The sequence below is a fragment of the Lampetra planeri genome, chromosome 74 (assembly GCF_965212315.1).
Source record: "Lampetra planeri chromosome 74, kcLamPlan1.2.h2, whole genome shotgun sequence".
Classification (NCBI taxonomy): Eukaryota; Metazoa; Chordata; class Hyperoartia; order Petromyzontiformes; family Petromyzontidae; genus Lampetra; species Lampetra planeri.
In genome coordinates, this window is record NC_136179.1 from 102826 (window position 1) to 118560 (window position 15735).

At 51.1% G+C, this 15735-nt stretch overlaps 1 protein-coding gene across 6 annotated transcripts in view; it reads left to right on the forward strand.

Moving 5' to 3' along the window:
• Positions 1–1121: 1121 nt before the first annotated feature.
• The window catches only part of LOC144737856 (uncharacterized), a 55552-nt gene continuing 40938 nt past the window's right edge, over positions 1122–15735 (forward strand). The window contains exons 1-2 of one of the 6 annotated variants that reach the window (XM_078620724.1): positions 1777–2026; positions 12417–12498. The gene's annotated coding sequence lies outside the window, so the exon portion shown is untranslated. Of the gene's footprint in view, positions 1160–1776; positions 2027–12166; positions 12499–15735 lie in introns of those variants that run through there. The other 5 variants (XM_078620725.1, XM_078620729.1, XM_078620727.1 and 2 more) reach the window with 5 other exon arrangements.

A 15735-nucleotide genomic window follows, 5' to 3' on the forward strand; every position in this document is an offset into this window, starting at 1 on the left:
CCCGGCTACCATCAAAGGTTTGTACACGAAGCCATACAAATATACAAACACAGACATAATTTCAACCGTGATGATGGGTACAAACTTAGTAATCATTGGAAAGATGTTATCAACCACGCAAAAAAGACTTAATTACACTTTTTTGGACCATCTTATCTGACAGGCACTATTTTACTTTACTTTACCGAGTGTTAACATTCCCAGTTATTTTTTAACAGTACTCTCTTCATTGTTCAGCCAGCATTGGTATAAACATGGGCATTTTCGTTCTTTTGTCTTTCATGTGTATCAGGCCTCCCCTCCCCCTCTCTGCCCAATGTGTTGAGCACTCTGTGCTGTCTTTGAGCCCCGCCCCCTCCCTCCCGATACGTTTCCATTCATTGGCTACCACATTCTGATGAGCCCCCCCCCCTCTCCTCCCCCCTTCAACTTGCTTATAAGGGATTACATCTTGAATCATTGCCTCACTTGATGCAGCTAATTCGGCTGTGACGGTCCCACCTGATGACGGAGACTTGTGTTGCCTCCGAAACGTCGTGATTTTTGTTTTATTTTATTTTCATTAATTTTGATGTTTTACCTACGTGACTTTACCGAAAAAACCTAAGAATATAAATCCTTGCAGTCACGAAAGCTTCAAATCTAGAACCCATGGTACCTGTTGTCTGTCGGACTTATATAATGAACGTATTATTTACTTACATGTAGTGCACTCCTATTGCGTCTTTATAATCAGAATATTTAGACTGGAGGACTCTGATGAGCTATAAAGCAAATTTTTTTTACAGATGTCCAATATAAGTAAAATATTAATTAACGCATCTTTATACTGGAGGAATACGATGAGCTATAAAGCTCTTGTTCACATATGTCCAGTAATATTGTGTTGCCGTTGTAACCTGCTGACCCCGTGCCCATACTGAACATCTGTCAAAATAGAGCTTCCTAGCTCATCGGATTCCTCCCGCAGTCTAAAGATTATTGGTTCTGAGTGGCGAACGTCGTCGTTTATTTTTAATCAGCATGACGTCACAAACATATATTATGTAAATTTTCGCAGGCTAAATTAAATAATTATGTTAATTGTAGCGCGTCACCGACTGTTTATTCGCGGGCCGAACGTCACAGGAAGCGGAAGTCAGAAGTGAGCGGTGAGCGGGTGAGTGAGGGGGCCCGTGAGCGGCTGAGTGAGGGGGCGGGTGAGTGAGTGGGTGAGGGGGCGGGTGAGTGAGGGGGTGAGGGGGCGGGTGAGCGGGTGAGCGGGTGAGGAGGCGAGGGGTGGGCGAGGGGGTGGGCGAGGGGGCGGGCGGGTGAGCGAGCAGGTGAGGGGGCGGGTGAGTGAGGGGGCGGGTGAGTGAGGGGGCGGGTGAGTGAGGGGGCGGGTGAGTGAGGGGGCGGGTGAGTGAGGGGGCGGGTGAGTGAGGGGGCGGGTGAGTGAGGGGGCGGGTGAGTGAGGGGGCGGGTGAGTGAGGGGGCGGGTGAGTGAGGGGGCGGGTGAGTGAGGGGGCGGGTGAGTGAGGGGGCGGGTGAGGAGGCGAGGGGGTGGGCGGGCGGGTGGGCGAGGGGGCGGGCGGGTGAGCGAGCAGGTGAGGGGGTGAGGGGGCGGGTGAGTGAGCGTGTGAGTGAGGGGGCGTGTGAGTGAGGGGACGGGTGAGTGAGGGGGCGTGTGAGTGAGGGGGCGGGTGAGTGAGGGGACGGGTGAGTGAGGGGGCGGGTGAGTGAGCGGGTGAGGGGGTGAGGGGGCGGGTGGGAGAGCGGGTGAGGGGGTGTGGAGGAGGAGAGTGGCGTCTTGCGCGCTGCGCTATGAACCCGGCGACCCGAGTTCGAGTCCCGCTCACGGCTACCACCGGTGACGATTGTCTGGTGCGATGTGTAGACGGAGTCACTAGGGAGACAAAGGCGGCCAGGCGTGGTGCTGGCAACCCACCCCTCCGTGTGCCACGGTTCCGGCCGTCATAGATGCTCGCTATCAGCACTTGCACCACCAGCTTGTTCATGCTGTGTGGTGTCTTGGGTGAGTGGACAGGTGAGCGAGTGGGTGAGTGCATTTGGTGGCGCAGTCATGAGCGTGGTGCGTTACGAACCCAACGACCTGAGTTTGACTCCCGCTCACGACCACCAACACGAGTGACGATTAACTTAACCGGCCCTGGGGCTCCCCTCAGTCGACTTAGCCTTAAATAAGTAGCGTGTTCGGTGTGTCGTAAACATCGCTACCGGGGAGACAACGGCGGTCTGGTGTGGTGTTGGTCACAAAACACCGCGTGTCGGCTTTACGTGGGTGGGTGAGTAAGTGGGTGAGTGGGTGGGTGAGTGGGTCACTGGGTGAGTGGGTGGGTTAGTTGGGAGCGGTCGTGTAGCGGTTAGCGCGATGCTCTATGAACCTGGCGACCCGGGTTCGATTTCTGCTCATGGCCAAGACCAGTGACGATCATCTGAACCGGTCGTGGGCCTCCCCAAGGTCGACTTAGCCTTAAATTAGTATCTGGTGTGGTGTGCAAACATCGCCACTGGGGAGACAAAGGTGGTCGGGCGTGATCCTGGGCACCCACTCCCTCGTGTACCGTTCCGGCCTTTATAGGTGCTCACTAACAGCACTTGCTCCTACAGTCTGTTAAGGCTATACGGTGGATCTTTGTCTTTTTTTGAGTGAGTGGTTGGGTGGGTGCGTGAGTGGGTGAGTGAGTGATTGAGTGGATGGTTGAGTTAGTGGATGGATGGTTGGCTGAGTTTGTGAGTGGGTGAGTGACTGGGTGGATGGGTGAGTGACTAGGTGGATGAGTGAGTGACTGGGTGAATGGGTGTATTAGTGGGTGGGTGAGTGGGTGAGTGAGTGACTAGATGGATTGTTGAGTTAGTGGATGGATGGGTGGGTGAGTTTGTGAGTGAATGAGTGAATGGGTGAGTGGGTGGATGAGTGAGTGAGTGGATGGGTGAGTGGGTGAGTGGATTGGTGAGTGGGTGAGTGGGCGGGTGGGGGTGGATGGGTGAGTGGGTGGATTGGTGGGTAAGTGGATGGGTCGGTGGGTGGGTGACTGGGTGGGTGGGTGACTGGGTGGGTGAGTGTCTGGGTGGGTGAGTGGTTGAGTGGCTGTTTGGGTGAGTGAGTGACTGGGTGAGTGACTGGGTGGATGGTTGAGTTAGTGGATGAATGGGTGGGTGAGTTTGTGAGTGACTGGGTGGGTGGATTGGTGGGTAAGTGGATGGGTCGGTGAGTGGATAGGTGGGTGGCTGAGTGGCTGTGTCGGTGAGTGGATGAGTGGGTGAGTGGGTGAGTGAGTGAGTGATTGGGTGGATGGTTGAGTTAGTGGATGGATGGTTGGCTGAGTTTGTGAGTGGGTGAGTGACTGGGTGGATGGGTGAGTGACTGGGTGAATGGGTGTATTAGTGGGTGGGTGAGTGAGTGGGTGAGTGAGTGACGAGATGGATGGGTGAGTTAGTGGATGGATGGGTGGGTGAGTTTGTGAGTGAAAGAGTGAATGGATGAGTGGGTGGGTGGATGGGTGAATAAGTAGATGGGTGAGTGAGTGGATGGGTGAGTGGGTGGATTGGTGAGTGGGTTAGTGGGCGGGTGGGGGTGTGTTGTATATGTTGGTTATCAAAATTTGTTATGTTGTATGCGTGCGTGGGTGAAATTATTATGTTGTATATGTGGGTTATGAATATTCAGTGAAAATAATAATAATCAAATGAAATTTGGCCAAATGTGTAATTATCCGGAAATATGTTAATTTATGTAATTATGCACATTTAATTATGCCAATTCGAGAGGTAATCGTAGTAATTATGCGAGTGGGTGTAATTATGATAATGCAAGTCGTTATGATAACCAGACCCCGCCTCGGTGACGAGGGTGGGTTATCGATCGGAATAAGGCAATTAATCGTATGCAGTTATGCAGGTGTGGTGTAAGTATGCAAGATTAACTTAGATTAACTCGGCATCGTTGTCTAGGTTCGTCTCATTCTCGCTTTAACATTCCCAGAGTGGGTATTCGTGGTTATATTTTAGGTCCCCGGTTCACCCCGTTATCGCTTTAACATTTACTGAGTATGTATTAGTGTGTTTATTAAGGTCACCAAGTTCAGATCTCAACGCAGAAGCAGATCTTATGCATAGATTTCAGGAAAGAATCACACAACCACTTCTGTATTAATCAATTTATTACTAATTCCACCTCAACTATGATATAGTATGCGAACTCTCAATCCCGGAACGTCAACACGGCATCAATACAGTATCATCAACGATTGTCTGATTTCACTTTGACAACGGCACATGGATCCCGCATAACGTGATGGTTGTTAGTGAGAGAGAGAGTCGTTAAAATATGCAAATACTATGCTAAGAAAAACCTTAACGTTAATGAATGATTATACTCAATATTGTTCACGCAGTACCGCACTCCTTATTGATCATACGCAACCCTTATCACGTTGTTAGCACCTTGGGTCACGGGACAGTTGAATATTCTGTAGAGGATGCGAGTACGTGCGGCGATTATGACTGAAAGATACTTGAAAGATTATACGGCGATAAAAAAAAAACACAATCAAAAACAGTTATTATTCTTAAAGGCACCAATCTCAACAGATACATCGGCAGGTTATCTGACAACAGAATGGCTCGGAGTAAGGGCCTGCGACGGTGCTCCTTTTCCGAAGATCGTTATCTTATACCAAGTTTACTAATTGGGGACCAGATCACCTGATAAGGATCTGGTGGGCCACCACTCCCCACGTGAGCGTGGCTCGGCGGAAGGAGGTGCCAAGAATCAATTCGTGTTGATGGATCTGTTGGGAATTTATGAGATTAAGAGTACAGCCCACTAAATATTAAAGATAAAAATTACGAATACACTTAGAAACGACGGATGGCCATCACTCGGTCTCGTTGTGATGCCTTCACAGCCACGGATGGCTTATGGGTTCGAGTGTGTTTGAGTGGTAAGAGTTGTCTTGAATAGTCAGTGTTCGGAGTCGGTTCTTTATGTCAAACAGACGCCTGGTGGTCGTGTGGTGAGGGGGCGGTGCGCGTCATACGTATCAGTCGCTCCCCTGTCACCGTGGTGAACTGGTTCGGATGCTCGTTGATACGCTGTCGCAGTTCGGAACCCGGTCGGTAGGTGGCGCCCACAGCTCGCTCGCAGCGTGCAGTGTTGGGTCGTCGACCAGGGTGAGCACGGAGCCTCGTCGCCAAACCGCGATTCTCACCACTCCGGCGGCAGCAGAGACCTCCGACTCGGCAGAGGTTGACCCACGCAGGCCGAGTTGAGCTGTCAAGCGGGTCTTGCCCGCCTGCAGAGGAGATGGGGAGCCGCTTGAGTCGAGCCCCGAGAGCCGGCTCCGGTGAGCCGATCGAACTCGGCTGAGTCCCAGACGAGCTGAAGAGTCGAGCCGACCCGCTGGTCGCAGCTCGCTCCTGAGTCGACCCTCCCGGTCGAGCTGGAGATGAGTCGAGCCGACCCGCTGGTCGCAGCTCGCTCCTGAGTCGACCCTCCCGGTCGAGCTGAAGATGAGTCGAGCCGACCCGCTGGTCGCAGCTCGCTCCTGAGTCGACCCTCCCGGTCGAGCTGGAGATGAGTCGAGCCGACCCGCTGGTCGCAGCTCGCTCCTGAGTCGACCCTCCCGGTCGAGCTGAAGATGAGTCGAGCCGACCCGCTGGTCGCAGCTCGCTCCTGAGTCGACCCTCCCGGTCGAGCTGGTTTCCAATGCTCAGGGTCCTTTCTTTTATGCCGAAAAATCCCTTTTGGATCCTGCCCACAAGGCGGGGTTTCTTTCGATTTTTGCTGTGTCAGGATCTGTCCGTAGGTAGGTGTGTCCATGTGTGTGTCCGTACGTCCGTATGTCCTTGTGTGCATAAGTCGTCTCTCTGTCTGGGTGCGATATTATCTCTTGTCTGGCCTTCTTCATGAACCAAAACACAGACGTTACAAATCGTCTTATAGGCGTCTTTGTCCGTGTTGCACCACCTGGAGGGAGGGGCAACACTCCCTCCGACCCTCACCGACGCACAACGAAATGGTTAAAAGTTTTAAGTTAACATTTGTCCCTTACCATTTCACAGCTATGATTCTGTATGTAACCTAAGGTCTGTCGTTTCCCATCGTGGTGCTTGACTCAAGTGGAGGTGTTCCCCCGAGCGTATACACACTCCTATCCCGCGCTGCGGGGATACAAAGACGGCCGGGATCTCCCTTTCTCTCCAACCCTGGGTTTAACATCGCTCTTTTATTATGTATTTTATATTCGACCTGGTGGTGATTCATCCCGCATATGCTTCGGGTCGAGTTGTATAAAGTATTAAAGTATGGAAATAACATTTCATATCAATAACTTTAGCCTACCCTGTTGTTAAATTCCGACTTTAACGTTACTTTAATAGCAATACAGAATAATTGAGCTTTTTGTCTTAACTAGGCGAACGCGAACTTCTGGTGACCCCCGCAGCCTTGTTGTTCAGCTGAGTCTGCATCCTTGAGAGATACACAATACTCTTATTCTCGTCTCACTGTGGTCATCCAACCTTCTGCTCTGGGAGTGTTATTCTTAATCAGCTCCCTCAGCTGCAGGAGGACAAGGCGTATTTCTACCTCCTCCCTGTGTGCACGTGTTCCAATTAGCTCGGAATCCCTAAACACACAATCAGTGATGATTCCTGGCTTTCTGTGGTTGTGATTTAGACAAAGGCGCCTCTGTTCCCTTCCATTGCCTTTGAGTTGACACTGCCCTATTATTCGCCCATGTGCTGAGGTCATAGAATTTGTTTTGACTTCAGTAATATTAACATTCAGTATTGGATTAGCAAATGGGCAATGGTTCATTGATGTAGCTCGCAGCCTGGTCTCCAATTTGAGCGAGCGCGAGGATCGATAATTTAGCCTACCCTGTTGTTGAATTTCGAATTTTGACGTTACTTTAAAACCATGCAGGATGGTTGGGCTTTTTTCCTTAACTATGTCTGGCTGACTCTCCCACTGTCTCTGCCGCCTGCACGGGTGACATGTGCCCGTTCATCAGGCCTTATCTTTCCTTGAAGCAAGGTTGCAAATTCTGCCATCCTAGCCCTCCTCCAGTTCATTACCTAACAACACCTGGTGTTTTGCAGTTTGCTGCGCTTTGGTGTGTTTTCATTCATTATATATCAATTTTGGAAGAAGGGTTAGTATACAACAGGTGGATGGGTGAGTGGGTGGATTGGTGGGTAAGTGGATGGGTCGGTGGGTGGGTGAGTGTCTGGGTGGGTGAGTGGCTGAGTGGGTGGCTGAGTGGCTGTTTGGGTGAGTGGGTGAGTGGGTGACTGGGTGACTGGGTGGATGGTTGAGTTGGTGGATGAATGGGTGGGTGAGTTTGTGAGTGACTGGGTGGGTGGGTGAGTGGGTGAGTGGGTGGGTCGGTGGGTGGGTGAGTGGGTGAGTGGGTGGATGGATGGGTTAGTGAGTGGGTGGGTGGGTGAGTGAGTGGGTGGATTGGTGAGTGAACGGGTGGGTGAGTGAGTGGGCGTGGATGGGTGAGTGAGTAAGTTGGTTTATGGGTGAGTGGGTGGGTTAGTTGGGAGCGGTCGTGTAGTGGTTAGCGCGATGCGCTATGAACCTGGCGACCCGGGTTCGATTTCCGCTCATGGCCAAGACCAGTGACGATCATCTGAACCGGTCCTGGGCCTCCCCAAGTTCGACTTAGCCTTAAATGAGTATCTGGTGTGGTGTGCAAACATCGCCACTTTGGAGACAAAGGTGGTCGGGTGTGATCCTGGTCACCCACTCCCTCGTGCACCGTTCCGGCCTTCATAGGTGCTCGCTAACAGCACTTGCTTCTACAGTCTGTTAAGGCTATACGGTGGATCTTTGTCTGTTTTTGAGTGAGTGGTTGGGTGGGTGCGTGAGTGGGTGGGTGAGTGATTGGGTGGATGGTTGAGTTATTGGATGGATGGGTGGCTGAGTTTGTGAGTGGGTGAGTGACTGGGTGGATGGGTGAGTGACTAGGTGGATGGGTGAGTGACTGGGTGAATGGGTGTATTAGTGGGTGGGTGAGTGAGTGGGTGAGTGAGTGACTAGATGGATGGTTGAGTTAGTGGATGGATGGGTGGGTGAGTTTGTGAGTGAATGAGTGAATGGGTGAGTGAGTGGATGGGTGAGTGGGTGAGTGGGTGGATTGGTGAGTGGGTGGATTGGTGGGTAAGTGGATGGGTCGGTGGGTGGGTGACTGGGTGGGTGAGTGGGTGGGTGAGTGTCTGGGTGGGTGAGTGGCTGAGTGGCTGTTTGGGTGAGTGGGTGAGTGAGTGACTGGGTGAGTGACTGGGTGGATGGTTGAGTTGGTGGATGAATGGGTGGGTGAGTTTGTGAGTGACTGGGTGGGTGGATTGGTGGGTAAGTGGATGGGTCGGTGAGTGGGTAGGTGGGTGGCTGAGTGGCTGTGTGGGTGAGTGGGTGAGTGAGTGGGTGAGTGGGTAGATGGGTGATTAGGTGAGTGGGTGGATTGGTGGGTAAGTGGATGGGTCGGTGAGTGGGTCGGTGGGTGGCTGAGTGGCTGTGTGGGTGAGTGGATGAGTGGGTGAGTGGGTGAGTGAGTGATTGGGTGGATGGTTGAGTTGGTGGATGAATGGGTGGGTAGGTGGATGGGTGAGTGGGTGGGGGGATGGGTGGGTGGGTGGGTGAGTGGGTGGATGGGTGAGTGAGTGGATGGTTCAGTTAGTGGATGGGTGAGTGAGTGGATGGGTGAGTGGGTTAGTGGGCAGGTGGGGGTGGATGTGTGAATGGGTGAGTGGGTGGATTGGTGGGTAAGTGGATGGGTCGTTGGGTCGGTGGGTGACTGGGTGGGTGGGTGGCTGAGTGGCTGTTTGGGTGAGTGAGTGGGTGAGTGACTGGGTGGATGGTTGAGTTGGTGGATGAATGGGGGGGTGAGTTTGTGAGTGGGTGGGTGAGTGACTGGGTGGATGGTTGATTTAGTGGATGGATGGGTGGGTGAGTTTGTGAGTGACTGGGTGGGTGGGTGCGTGGGTGAGTGGATGGGTGGATGGGTGAGTGGGTGGGTGGGTGAGTCGGTGGATGGGTGCGTGAGTGGGTGGATGGGTTTGTGAGTGGGTGGGTGGGGGTGGATGTGCTGTTTGGGTGAGTGGGTGAGTGAGTGGGTGAGTGACTGGGTGGATGGTTGAGTTGGTGGATGAATGCGTGGGTGAGTTTGTGAGTGGGTGGGTGAGTGACTGGGTGGATGGTTGAGTTAGTGAATGAATGGGTGGGTGAGTTTGTGAGTGACTGGATGGGTGGATGAGTGGATGGGTGAGTTGGTGGATGGGTGAGTGGTTGGATTTGTGGGTAAGTGGATGGGTCGGTGGGTTGGTGGGTGAGTGGGTGGGGTGAGTGGGTGGGTGGGTGGCTGTGTGGGTGAGTGGGTGACTGGGTGGATGGTTGAGTTGGTGGATGAATGGGTGGGTGAGTTTGTGAGTGAGTGGGTGGGTGGGTGAGTTTGTGAGTGGGTGGGTGAGTGACTGGATGGATGGTTGGGTTGGTGGATGAATGGGTGGGTTTGTGGGTGGGTGGGTGTTTGAGTGAGTAGGTAGGTGGATGGGTGAGTGAATGGGTGAGTGGGTGGATTGGTGGGTAAGTGGATGGGTCGTTGGGTCGGTGGGTGACTGGGTGGGTGGGTGGCTGAGTGGCTGTTTGGGTGAGTGAGTGGGTGAGTGACTGGGTGGATGGTTAAGTTGGTGGATGAATGGGTGGGTGCGTTTGTGAGTGGGTGGGTGAGTGACTGGGTGGATGGTTGATTTAGTGGATGAATGGGTGGGTGAGTTTGTGAGTGACTGGGTGGGTGGGTGCGTGGTTGAGTGGGTGGGTGGATGGGTGAGTGGGTGGGTGGGTGAGTCGGTGGATGGGTGCGTGAGTGGGTGGATGGGTTTGTGAGTGGGTGGGTGGTGGTGGATGTGCTGTTTGGGTGAGTGGGTGAGTGAGTGGGTGAGTGACTGGGTGGATGGTTGAGTTGGTGGATGAATGCGTGGGTGAGTTTGTGAGTGGGTGGGTGAGTGACTGGGTGGATGGTTGAGTTAGTGGATGAATGGGTGGGTGAGTTTGTGAGTGACTGGATGGGTGGGTGAGTGGATGGGTGAGTGGGTGGGTGGGTGAGTGGTTGGATTGGTGGGTAAGTGGATGGGTCGGTGGGTTGGTGGGTGAATGGGTGGGGTGAGTGGGTGGGTGGGTGGCTGTGTGGGTGAGTGGGTGACTGGGTGGATGGTTGAGTTGGTGGATGAATGGGTGGGTGAGTTTGTGAGTGAGTGGGTGGGTGAGTTTCTGAGTGGGTGGGTGAGTGACTGGGTGGATGGTTGGTTTGGTGGATGAATGGGTGGGTTTGTGGGTGGGTGGGTGTTTGAGTGAGTGGGTAGGTGGATGGGTGAGTGGGTGGGTGAGTGGGTCGTTTCAGGAAAGGGCGGTCCTGCACAGATGCCATATTTTCTGTCCGTCTGCTACAGCAGAGGTGTAGGGAATTCCAACAAGACCTACATCTCTGCTTTATTGACCTGGTCAAGGCCTATGATACCATCAGTAGGCCTGGGCTCTGGGTTGTTCTTCGTGCTTTCGGAGTCCCTGACCCTCTGCTCACGATCATTAAGGAACTTCATGATGGTGAGCGGGCCCGGGTAAAACTACGTGGCCGGGAGTCAGAGCCTTTTCCTGTACACCTTGGGGTGCGACAGGGATGTCCTCTGGCTCCCACATTATTTAACATCTATTTTGACCACATAGTTCGTGAAGCTGTACCGGGGGAAGTTCCATTTGGTACAGATATAATGGGAGGCTGATCGATGCCCGGGTGCGATCAAGGGATGGCTCTCTATTGGTCAACCACGTTATGTATGTCGATGATTTGGTAATAGCTGCTCATTCAGAGGAGGAGTTGGGGATGCTACTGCTGAGACTGGAGCGTGCCACTAAGAGGTGGGGCCTTACCATCAGCCCCACCAAAACTAAGCACCTGCCTGGGTATTTTGTACCATCGGACATTCCACCCCCACAACTCCCAATCGGTGATGGGGCAGTAGTAGAGAGAGTGGAGAGTTTCCCATACCTGGGCAGCGTGCTCATGACCGGCTCCGGTTTGGCAGCGGAGGTCTCACTCCGAATCAGTCGAGCGGCAATATAATTTCATCGGTTGCATAACGCTGTGTGGAAGCTGCCTGATTTGTCGCTCTGCACGAAGCTTAAGGTCTTCTCGGCCACGGTTATTCCCTCCCTTCTCTACGCTTGCGAAACGTGGACCCCCCTAATGGAGCATCTTCGCCAGTTAGAAACATTTAAGCTGGCCTGCCTATGATCCATCCTGGGTTTAACCAGGCTGGATTGTGTAAGAGCTCAAAAAATCTTGCAAAGATCTGGGCAAAGTCCAATCGGTGAGCTCCTCCGGCAGGCAAGGCTGCATTGGCTGGGTCATGTAACCCACATGCCCAGCCACCGCATGCCTCAACAGCTTTTGTTCGGCCGGATCGAGGGGGCTAAACGGGCACGGCACGGGCTAGAGAAGAGATGGAGTGATGTGGTACAGAAGGACGTGGAGCTGAGTGGACTTGCCGATGACTGGTACCAGCGGTGTCAAGATCAGCCTCAATGGAGGAGGCTCGTGAAGGATGCTACTGGGCAGTTGGAGGCAGTCGCCCTCCAACAACAACGGAGGGCGGAGGAGCGACGCTCAAAACAACGAGTGGAGCGCCGGGTGGCTAAAGCACAGCAAGTTGGCACAGTAGGGTGCACAGGTGGTGCATCAGCCAGTCATCTCGGTCATCTCAGTCAGTAGACCCGTGGCACCTCGGTCTGCCCGTGACCTCCTGCCAGCGGGCGTTCGACACTTCACGTGGCCTCGAGGTGCACATGGCCTGGCACAAGCGTCGTGGTGACGTCACAGCCACTTAGTGGCGAATGGCAGTTGTTGTGTGGGTGAGATGGTGAATGAAGGTGTGAGTGGGTAGTTGTGGGTAGTTGTGGGTAGTTGTGGGTGGGTGGGTGAGTGAGAAGTTGGATGGGTTGCTGAGTGTGGGGGTGCTTGGGTGAGTGAGTGGGGGTATGAGTGGGTGAATGGATGGGGGTGTGGGTGCATGGTTGGTTGGGTGGATGGTTGGGTGGGTTGGTGGTTGGGTGGGTTGATGGTTGGGTGGGTTGGTGGTTGGGTGGGTGGGGAGCTGTAGTTTAGCGGTTAGCGCACTGCCCTATTAACCCAACGTCCAGAGTTCGATTCCCACTTGCGGCCAATAGTGACAAATATTTAAACCAGTTCTGGGGTTGCCAAGTTTGGCTCAGCTAAAAATGCATACCTGTTGTGATGTGGATATATCACTGGGGATACAAAGGTGGCCGGGTATGGTGCTGAACACCAAACCCCTTGTGTGCCGTTTCATGGTTTCCCCATTGGCAATGGGTTGTTCTTTATGCTTTCCAGGTCCTTGACTCTCTGCTCACAATCATTAAGGACTGGGTAAAGCTGCATGGCTGGGAGTCGAAGCCTTTTCCTGTTCACCTTGGTGAGACAGGGATGTCATCTGACTCCTACAATTTTGAACATATATTTTTTATTACTCTAGTTAGTCATGAAAAATGTGTCCAGAAGACTCGATAATCTGTGTTAATGATGGGGAGGATGGCCGTTGATAATTAAAAATTGCGGATAATCCAAAAATATAAATTTTACCCTGAACCAAAAATCACTACAATAGGTATACATTATGTTTAATTTAAGAAGTCTAGTTTATTAATGAACAAAATTAAAATTGTTGGTAAAGAATGTATTGATCTTGTTTTATTAGAAAAGTCCATGAAAAAGTGATAACAATTTCCTGCGCTCAGAAGACTCTGCACCCTAAGTGGATAGCAGAGCCAAGCCAATCAAAATATATCAAACTGCCCACTGTTGTAAATATATGCAACTACTATACTGTTAGGTGATCACATATATTTCGGATTAAATGGAGCACAAATTTGGTCAGCTTATGCGCTTGTAATAAATATTTCCGACAACAGCTAATCGAGTCTCTCACCTTTCTGAAGAGATGCCGCGACTCTAAGGTCTACACCTATATAAGCTCCTAGCTTGATAATGTTCTCATTCTTCGCCTGAGGACGGCTGCTTGCGTTGTGGCCGAAACGTCGTGAGAATTGTTTTATTATGTTTTATTTTTATTATTTTATTACTTCCCTTCTACGTGACTTTACCGAAAGAACCAAGAAGATGAATCCCTGCAGTCACGAAAGCTTTAAATCGAAATTTAACCGCCTCTACGGGGAGGGTTTCCACATAACTTTGAGATCCTTCAACAAGCTCCGGGATAAGAAGGCTCAGCTAATCGAGTCTCTCACCTTTCTGAAGAGATGCCGCGACTCTAAGGTCTACACCTATATAAGCTCCTAGCTTGATAATGTTCTCATTCTTCGCCTGAGGACGGCTGCTTGCGTTGTGGCCGAAACGTCGTGAGAATTGTTTTATTATGTTTTATTTTTATTATTTTATTACTTCCCTTCTACGTGACTTTACCGAAAGAACCAAGAAGATGAATCCCTGCAGTCACGAAAGCTTTAAATCGAAATTTAACCGCCTCTACGGGGAGGGTTTCCACATAACTTTGAGATCCTTCAACAAGCTCCGGGATAAGAAGGCTCAGCTAATCGAGTCTCTCACCTTTCTGAAGAGATGCCGCGACTCTAAGGTCTACACCTATATAAGCTCCTAGCTTGATAATGTTCTCATTCTTCGCCTGAGGACGGCTGCTTGCGTTGTGGCCGAAACGTCGTGAGAATTGTTTTATTATGTTTTATTTTTATTATTTTATTACTTCCCTTCTACGTGACTTTACCGAAAGAACCAAGAAGATGAATCCCTGCAGTCACGAAAGCTTTAAATCGAAATTTAACCGCCTCTACGGGGAGGGTTTCCACATAACTTTGAGATCCTTCAACAAGCTCCGGGATAAGAAGGCTCAGCTAATCGAGTCTCTCACCTTTCTGAAGAGATGCCGCGACTCTAAGGTCTACACCTATATAAGCTCCTAGCTTGATAATGTTCTCATTCTTCGCCTGAGGACGGCTGCTTGCGTTGTGGCCGAAACGTCGTGAGAATTGTTTTATTTTTATTATTTTATTACTTCCCTTCTACGTGACTTTACCGAAAGAACCAAGAAGATGAATCCCTGCAGTCACGAAAGCTTTAAATCGAAATTTAACCGCCTCTACGGGGAGGGTTTCCACATAACTTTGAGATCCTTCAACAAGCTCCGGGATAAGAAGGCTCAGCTAATCGAGTCTCTCACCTTTCTGAAGAGATGCCGCGACTCTAAGGTCTACACCTATATAAGCTCCTAGCTTGATAATGTTCTCATTCTTCGCCTGAGGACGGCTGCTTGCGTTGTGGCCGAAACGTCGTGAGAATTGTTTTATTATGTTTTATTTTTATTATTGTATTACTTCCCTTCTACGTGACTTTACCGAAAGAACCAAGAAGAACAATGTATTACTGTTTTTAGATGTTTTATTTGGACTTAAGGGAAAATCCACAAGTTATTTATTCATGTAAAAATATCAGGTGCACGATTAATCTGCAAATCGGATAAACCGCACGCGGACACTGTATACGTGCAGTATTTTCATTGTTTAAGTTGTATGTGGTGTATAATGCACTGTATATAATATTTCACACTGAAATCAAGCATAGCCACTTATTTTGTCCCACACGTGGTGCCGATCGCCAGACTGGTACAACCTTTGGAGCGTTTTTTTTCCGGTTCCGCCGGATTGGCTCGGGACCACTGGATAACATTTTAACCCAGATAATCGCATGCCGGATAATCGATGATCAACTGTAGTTCGAGAATCTTTCTATGGCTGTACCAGAGGAATTTCCATCTGGTACAGATACAATGGGAGGCTGATCGATGCCAGGATAGTGTGCCTATGCACCTTGGGTAGTTTGCTTTTGACTAACTTTGGTTTGGCAGCAGAGGTCCCCCAAATCAGTTAAGTAGCATCTTTTCATCACCTGCATAACACTTTGGAAGCTATCTGGGCTTTTGCTCCATAGTTATGCCCTCCCTTAATGCTTGCAAAGCGTGGAGCCATTTAAAGGAAAATCTGAACCGGTTTAAAACATTTATGCTGGCTTGCCTATGATCCAACCTGGCTTTACAAAAATGGATTGTGTGAAGAGCTCGCAGATCCTTGAATGATCTTGATACAGTCCCAGCAGTGAGCTCCTCCGTCAGGTAAGGCTTCGTTGGCTGGACCATGTAGCCCGCATGCCCAGTCACCGCATTCCCCAAGCAGCTTCCCGGAGCTAAACGGGCATGGCATGGGTGAGAGAAGAGATGGGCAGGTATAGTACAGGAGGATTTGGAGCTTTGCATGGTCAGTATTGGCCTCTGTAAAGGACGCATCTAGGCAATTGAAGGCATTCACCTTCCAGCAACAGTGGAGGGTGGAGGAGCAATGCTCGCAGCAACGAGCGGAGCGCTGGGCATCTAATACATGGCAAGTTGGCACAGTAGGGAGCACAGGTGGTCCATCTGCCAGTCATCTCAGTCAATCCATGGCACTTTGATCTATCCTGTCACCTGCCAGCAACGAGCCTTCATCACTTCACTTGGCCTCAGGGTGCATCTTGCCTGGCACAAGTGCCTTCGTGACATAACCCCATCAGTTAATGGTTAACAGCTGTTGTTATTGGGTGAGCGAGTAAGCGGGGTGACTGTTTTGTGGCTCTTTTCCGCCCGCAG